Raw genomic sequence first — 8,412 nt, forward strand, 5'->3', positions numbered from 1 at the left:
TGGGAGCAATCGGGTCAAAGGTCAAGGTCAAGGTCACGAAAAGGTCAAAATCGTGGTGTGGAGTCATATCTGCGGCGAAGGTATGCGCTCTACCGAGTGCCCGTTCTAGTTTTATTATTATTCTGGTTTGAATATCACAACATTTCCACAATCTGAAATCTTACCATAAATTTGTAGAGCAGAATGCATATACACTACTCACAATAAGTTAGGGATATTGTGGGAGTGAGTTAATTTTTTTCATCGGGGTTAGGGTTGAGGTATTGAAATCAAGAATGCTGTGTTTTTTCACACATTAATAACCATAGAATTAGGACCAACAACTTTTTTCAACATAATTAATACGCAAAACCAACCACACCGAAAAACCTGCCAATATCCCTAACTTATTGTGAGTAGTGTAAATTAAATGACAATAGGTATGTCGGGCATTTTATTTTCCCCATCAATACGTCGATTTAATACACAAGAAGAAGAAACGAACCCCTTCCAGCCATTTTTCCCCACAGAGCAGGGGTTGGTCCTTGTTTGGGCACCGTGGTCCCCTTTTTGAAGCAATGTTTTATGGACCGGATGCCCTTCCTGCCACCAACCCTGTTATTCACCTCTTGCAAACACACAGAGAATTACCATTGAACTTGTTCAATTACCATTGAACTAAATTTGCCAACCTCGGAAGGATGATCAGGCTGAGTCAACCCCCCTGGCGTTAATTCAGCGATCGACCAGGATTCGAACCCAGGATCCTAGAATCCCAAGCCGGCACCCTAACCGCTAAGCCAACACCAGCCCGGCAAACACATAACTTAATCACAACGTTGCAGGAACGTCGTAATTAGGTAACGAGAAAAAAAAACGTTTTATAAATGTTTTAAGGACATTTTACTTTTACCTTCAAACATGTTAACCTTTAAACAACGTTGTGGAAACGTTTTACAAAAACGTTATTTGAATGTTGCAGAAAAACGTTCCCGAAACGTTTTAGTTAGGTTCTAGACCGACGTTATACCAATCAATGTGTTGTGATCTACAAACATTCCGCTCAACTTTGCGAACATTCCAGGTGTGGGAGATGTTGGTGGAGGTGGAAAAAACGCATTTTCTGCCATTTTGTTAAGTAATGAGAAAAACGTTGAAACAACGTTGGGGACACGTTTTACAACAACATTATTTCAATGTTGCAGGAAAGTAACGTGAAAACGTTGAAACAACGTTGTGGAAACGTTTTACAAAAACGTTATTTGAATGTTGCAGAAAAACGTTCCCTAAACGTTTTAGTTAGATTATAGACCGACGTTATACCAATCAATGTGTTGTGATCTACAAACATTCCGCTCAACTTTGCAAACATTCCAGGTGTGGGAGATGTTGGTGGAGGTGGAAAAAACACATTTTCTGCCATTTTGTTAAGTAACGAGAAAAACGTTGAAACAACGTTGTGGAAACGTTTCACAACAACATTATTTCAATGTTGCAGGAAAGTAACGCGAAAACGTTGAAACAACGTTGTGGAAACGTTTTACAACAACGTTACTTGAATGTTGCAGAAAAACGTTTCCTAAACGTTTTAGTTAGGTTCCAGACCGACGTTATACCAATCAATGTGTTGTGATCTACAAACATTCCGCTCAACTTTGCGAACATTCCAGGTGTGGGAGATGTTGGTGGAGGTGGAAAAAACGCATTTTCTGCCATTTTTTTAAGTAACGAGAAAAACGTTGAAACAACGTTGTGGAAACGTTTCACAACAACATTATTTCAATGTTGCAGGAAAGTAACGTGAAAACGTTGAAATAACGTTGTAGAAACGTTTTACAACAACGTTACTTGAATGTTGCAGAAAAACGTTCCCTAAACGTTTTAGTTGATCTACAAACATTTCGCGCAACTTTGCGAACATTCCAGGTGTGGGAGATGCTGGTGGAGGTGGAAAAAACGCATTTTCTGCCATTTTGTTTAGTAACGAGGAAAACGTTGAAACAACATTGTGGAAACGTTTTACAACAACGTTACTTGAATGTTGCAGAAAAACGTTCCCTAAACGTTTTAGTTAGGTATTGGACCGACGTTGTACCAATCAATATGTTGTGAACTATAAACATTCTGCTCAACTTTGCGAACATTCCAGGGGTGGGAGATGTTGGTGGAGGTGGAAAAAACGTATTTCCTGCCATTTTGTTAAGTAACGTGAAAAACGTTGAAACAACGTTGTGGAAACGTTTCACAACAACATTATTTGAATGTTGCAGGAAAGTAACGTGAAAACGTTGAAACAACGTTGTGGAAACGTTTCACAACAACATTGTTTCAATGTTGCAGGAAAGTAACGCGAAAACGTTGAAACAACGTTGTGGAAACGTTTTACAACAACGTTACTAGAATGTTGCAGAAAAGCGTTCCCTAAACGTTTTAGTTAGGTTCCAGACCGACGTTATACCAATCAATGTGTTGTGATCTACAAACATTACGCTCAACTTTGCGAACATTCCAGATGTGGGAGATGTTGGGGGAGGTGGAAAAAACGCATTTTCTGCCATTTTGTTAAGTAACGAGAAAAACGTTGAAACAACATTGTGGAAACGTTTTACAACAACGTTACTTGAATGTTGCAGAAAAACGTTCCCTAAACGTTTTAGTTAGGTATTGGATCGACGTTATACCAATCAATATGTTGTGAACTATAAACATTCTGCTCAACTTTGCGATCATTCCAGGGGTGGGAGATGTTGGTGGAGGTGGAAAAAACGTATTTCCTGCCATTTTGTTAAGTAACGTGAAAAACGTTGAAACAACGTTGTGGAAACGTTTTACAACAACATTATTTCAATGTTGCAGGAAAGTAACGTGAAAAACGTTGAAACAACGTTGTGGAAACGTTTAACAACAACATTATTTCATTGTTGCAGGAAAACGTTCCCTAAACGTTTTATTTAGGTACTGGACCCACTTTAGGTTAGGTTTAGGGGTTTCTATTAAACGTCCGATGAACATTGAGTTATATCAAAGTGTTAAATGGATTATTTTAATTACACTTTGTCCTCTTGTGATCCTGCACCACCTAAAATGAATGAACTGGAACATAAATGAATATCGTTTTAACCGATTTTTAAACACGATTTACCGATTAAATAAGTTACCGAATCATTTAAAAATGGTAACAATGGTTTTCCTCGACAAAAAGTGACATGAAAAGTTCAAACATTATTTCGCAAATTTGCAAATTTTTCGTGCATATTTTTTTGTTATTATTGTAACACAATAGTTAGTTAGTTATAATATGTAAACATAATAATTAGTTAGTTATAATATGTAGACATAATAATTAGTTAGTTATAATATGTAAACACAATAATTAGTTAGCTCGTTATTTGAACTAGCAGAGTGCCCGTCCTACAGGCGCCTATGGGCCCTATGGGCGTTCTTGTTCCAAGCATATATCACATTTTCTGCCATCTCTTATTGGAGGATATTTTCTGCTGATACAACTGATTTGACTTGGATTTCTTGATTATTTCCTTTGGTAATATTGCTGGATCTCTGTTTAACTGAGGTGGCCTTGGTTTTTGAAGTATCTCAATTTTCCAGAAAAAAAAACAAATATCAACTGTCACCCGAGCTAACAACACCCACGACCAAACCACACTCACCTCCTCCCCCTTCCACCATTTCCTCAAAATCCCTCTTCAACTATCACCCGAGCTAACAATACCCATGACCACCCCTCACCACCACTACACAATCCCCCATCAACTATCTGCGTAACTAACGATACTCACGACCACCCCATACCATCCCCCAACAATCATCACCCTCGCTAACAATACCCACGACTAACTCACACACCCCACCTCCTCCAACATCCCCAATCATTATCGGAATCCGAGAAGCTCGGAATGCACTGTCTCTGTGTACTGTCGCTAGCAGGATCACAGTGAGTTCACAATGTGATGTCACTGGCAATCTCGAAAATCGAAATTAGGGCTTTTTTCGGCACTTTGTGATTCACAAATAAAATTAAATCCCCTTCAAATTAGACTGTAATTGATTGTCAATAGTTTTCAGAAGAAATAAAAATTTGGTTCCCCTTTAAGGGTCTGTTGGGTCTTCGGTGGCTTTTCAGTCTTTTTGGTCTTTTGGGTCTTTTTGGTCTTCAGGGTGTTTGTGGCATTTTTGTTCTTTGGTGTCTTTTCAGTCTTCGGAGTCTTTTTGGTCTTTTGGGTGTTTTGGTCTTCAGGGTGTTTAAGAGTATTTGGGGTATTTTGGTCTTCAGGGTGTTTAAGGGTATTTGGGGTATTTTGGGTCTCTGCGGTCTTTTTGGTGTTCAGGGTCCTCTGGAGTCCTTTGGGGGTTTTTGGGGTCTTCAGGAAATTTTGGATCTTCGGGGTCTTTTCATTATTTTAGGTCTTTTGGGTATTTTCTGCGTTAGGAGTTTTTGGGGTCTTTTGGGTCTTCAGCACCTTTTTGGTGTTTGGGGACCTTTAGGTCTTCAGGGTCTTTTCAGTCTTTGTGGTATTTTAAGTCTTCATGGTCTTTTGGGTCTTCAGGACTTTTTTGGGTCTTTGGGGTATTTTTGAGTATTTATGGTCTTTTCGGTCTTTGGGGTCTTTTGGGTATTTTCAGTTTTTGGGGTCTTCTGAGTCTTTGGGGTCTTTTCAGTAGTTGGGGTATTTTAGGTCTTTGGGGCCTTTGGGGTCTTTTGTGTCTTGGGGGGTGTTTTTGGATTTATCAGTATTTGGGGTCTTTTGGGTCTTTTGGGGTATTTAGGGTACTTGGGGTATTTTGGGTTATCAGGATCTTCTCGGTATTTTGAGTCCTCGGGGGGGGGTGGGTGGGGGGAGGGGTCTTTTGGGTCTGCTGGGTACTTTGGGTTAAGTATTTCAGGTTACATTTGTAGGTGGAGTCATGTCAGCTGTCCAACCAATGGATGAAGCCCCCACCCCTTTTCCCCACTCCACTTCCCCCCATAAATCCCCCTTCAACTGTCACCCGAGCTAACAATACTCATGACCACCTGACCCCACTCCCCCATGACCCATCCCATCACAATCCCCCATCAGCCATCAACCAATGGGTGAAGTGTGAACATATATACATACATACATATATACATACATATATACATACATACATACATACATATATACAGTCACGTGAAAAAGTAAGTACACCCCATGTAAAGTTTAGACTTTTTCAACATATTTCAACATACAGCTATTTGATCTTCATTTCAACAATATTGATAGATAAAGGTGATATAATACAACAAATATCATGGAACATTTACGTTTTGTAGTCCATTGTATAATTTAAAAAAACATAAATGCAAATTTTGCATGTGGAAAAAGTAAGTACACCCCTACATTTATCACTCCTTCAAATACCTAAAATTAGAATCAGGTGCACCAGCTCAGGTGCAAATGATTAGAACATCGTTAGAGAGGATCTTGGAGGAACCTGTCTTATTTAAACCTCAGACATTTAGTTTGATTTGCTCTTTGTTGTTGAAGTGTGCGGCGTCACTATGCCGAGATCAAAAGAGCTATCTGAGGCCTTCAGATAGAAGGTTATAGATGCCTACGAGTCTGGGAAGGGATTTAAAAAGGTCTCCAAACAATTTGAAATCAATCATTCGACTGTCCGCAAGATCATCTACAAGTGGAGAAGATTCCAAACAACTGCCAACTTGTTCAGGCCAGGCCGACCCAGCAAGTTCAGCACGAGAGCAGACCACAAGATGCTGAAAGAAGTCTCGAAGGACCCCAGAATGTCATCACGCGACCCACAGGTAGCTCTTGCCGCTGTTGATGTCAAAGTGCACGAGTCTACCATTACAGAAGAGGCTGCACAAATTTGATCTACATGGGAGGTGTGCCAGGAGGAAACCTTTGCTGTCCAGAAAGAACATCAGGGCAAGACTAAAGTTTGCCAATGAACACCTCGGAAAAGACCAGCACTTCTGGAACAATGTGCTCTGGACAGATGAGTCAAAGGTAGAGCTATTTGGCCACAGTACCAGAAGACATGTTTGGCAAAAACTAAAGACAGCATTTGACCACAAGAACCCGATACCAACTGTAAAGCATGGTGGTGGAAATATTATGGTTTGGGGCAGCTTTGCTGCATCAGGGCCTGGGCAGCTCACCATCATATAATCCACTATGAATTCTTCATTGTACCAGAGGGTGCTTGAGGATAATGTGAGGCCATCTGTCGGATAATTGAAGCTCAACCGAAGGTGGACCTTGCAACATGACAATGACCCTAAACATACCAGTAAATCCACCAAGGAATAGCTGAAAAGAAAGAAATGGAGCCTTCTGGAATGGCCAAGTCAAAGCCTGGATCTAAATCCCATCGAGATGTTGTGGGGGGATTTTAAACGAGCTGTGCCTGCAAGAAACCCCTCAAACATCCCACAGCTGAAATAATTCTGCATGGAGGAGTGGGCAAAAATTTCTCCCAGTCGATGTCAGAGACTGGTAGACAGTTATAAGAAACGCCTACTTGAGGTTGTTTCTGCCAAAGGGGGCAATACCACCTATTAGAGCCAAGGGTGTACTTACTTTTTCCACACGCTAAATTTTCATTTATATTTGTTTAAATTATACAATGGACTACAAAATGTGAATGTTTCATGATATATATATATATATAAAACACAGTTTGTGTGTGTGTGTGTAATGTTACCGATAGACTCCTAAACGGAGAGGCTCACAAACTTGACATTTGGCACAAACATGGCCATTGAGCCTGGTACGAACATGGTCGACCTAAAAATTTATTTCATAATATTTTTAAACCATATTTTTACCTCAGCGCATTTCAGCGAGGAATATTATGACCGGAATGGCAGAGCAGCGCGCTGATTCGCTCAGAGCGATCACGTGATGTTCCAACTTTGCCGCCATAATCTTACAGTTATGCGTTCGCACGTAATTCAGTTTTTTCACATTTCAGCGAGGAACATTGCCATTCACACCACATAGGTTTTTTTTTCTTTCATCTTTAGATCCATATTTTTAGCCATAATGTAGCGAACGTAGCGTAACGTAGCGTAGCTAACGTAGCGTTAGCATAACATAGCGATCCTTGCTCAGGATCTTCGTCAGGTTCGTGAGCGAGTTAGCCAAAGCGTAAAAGTGAAAATATATCGAATTTTTTATTCATATTTACCTCAGCACATTTCAGCGAGGAACATTATACACGGAATCTCAGCTGGTCGCAGAGCAGCGAGCTGATTCGCTCAGAGCGATCACGTGATGTTCCAACTTTGCCGCCATAATCTCACAGTTATGCATTCGCACGTAATTCAGTTTTTTCACATTTCAGCGAGGAACATTGCCATTCACACCAAAACGGTTTTTTTTCACTTTCATCTGATATTTGTGATTTATTTCAAACAAACTGTATTTCCCATCTACACGGCCATGTATGCCTATTAACGTTATGTAAAGTACATAAATTGTGTGGATTACATCATTTGTGGATGTGATCAATATTGCCAGTAACCATCTATATCCCTCCCCTCCCCTTCCCTCCTCCCCCTCCCTCCCGCTCCCCCTCCCTTTCCCCCCTTCCCTCCCCCTACCCTTCCCCCTCCCTTCCCCCTCCACCCTACCCTCTCTCCTTCCCTCCTCCCCTTTCCCCTCCCCTCCCTCCCCTCCCTTCCCCTCCCCCTCCCCTCCCTCTCCCTCCCCCTCCCCCTCCCCTCCCTCTCCCTTTCCCCCATGCCCCTCCCTTTCCCCCTACCCCTTCCTTTCCGCCCTACCCCGTCCCCATCCCCCTCCCCCCTCCCCTCCCCCTCCCTTTCCCCCATGCTCCTCCTTTCCCCCCTACCCCTTCCTTTCTGCCCTACCCCTTCCCCACCCCCTCCCCCTTCCCCACCCCCTCCCCCTTCCCCACCTCTCCCCCTCCCCCTCCCCCACTCTTCCACTACCCCTCCCCTTTCCTTCCCCCTCCCCTCCCCCCTCCCCCTCCCCTCCCCCTCCCCCTCTTCTCCCCTCCCCCCTCTTCTCCCCTCCCCCATCTCCTCCCCTCCCCCCATTCCCCCACCGCTTCTCTCCCTCCTCCCCTCCCCCTCCCCCCTCCCCTTCCCCCCTCCTCCCCTACCCCTCCCCTCCCCCTCCCCTCCCCCATCTCCTCCCCTCCCCCCCATTCCCCACCGCTCCCCTCCCCCCTCCTCCTCCCCCACCCCTCCCCCTCCCCTTCCCCTCCCCTTCCCCTCCCCTCCCTTTCCCCCATGCTCCTCCCTTTCCCCCTACCCCTTCCTTTCTGCCCTACCCCTTCCCCACCCCCTCCCCCAACCCCACCCCTATCCCTCCCCCTCCCCCTCCCCCACTCTTCCCCTACCCCTCTCCTTTCCTCCCCCCTCCCCTCCCCCCTCCCCCTCTTCTCCCCTCCCCCCTCTTCTCC

The sequence above is a fragment of the Myxine glutinosa genome, chromosome 5 (genome assembly GCF_964187855.1).
Source record: "Myxine glutinosa chromosome 5, kmMyxGlut1.1, whole genome shotgun sequence".
NCBI lineage: Eukaryota > Metazoa > Chordata > Myxini > Myxiniformes > Myxinidae > Myxine > Myxine glutinosa.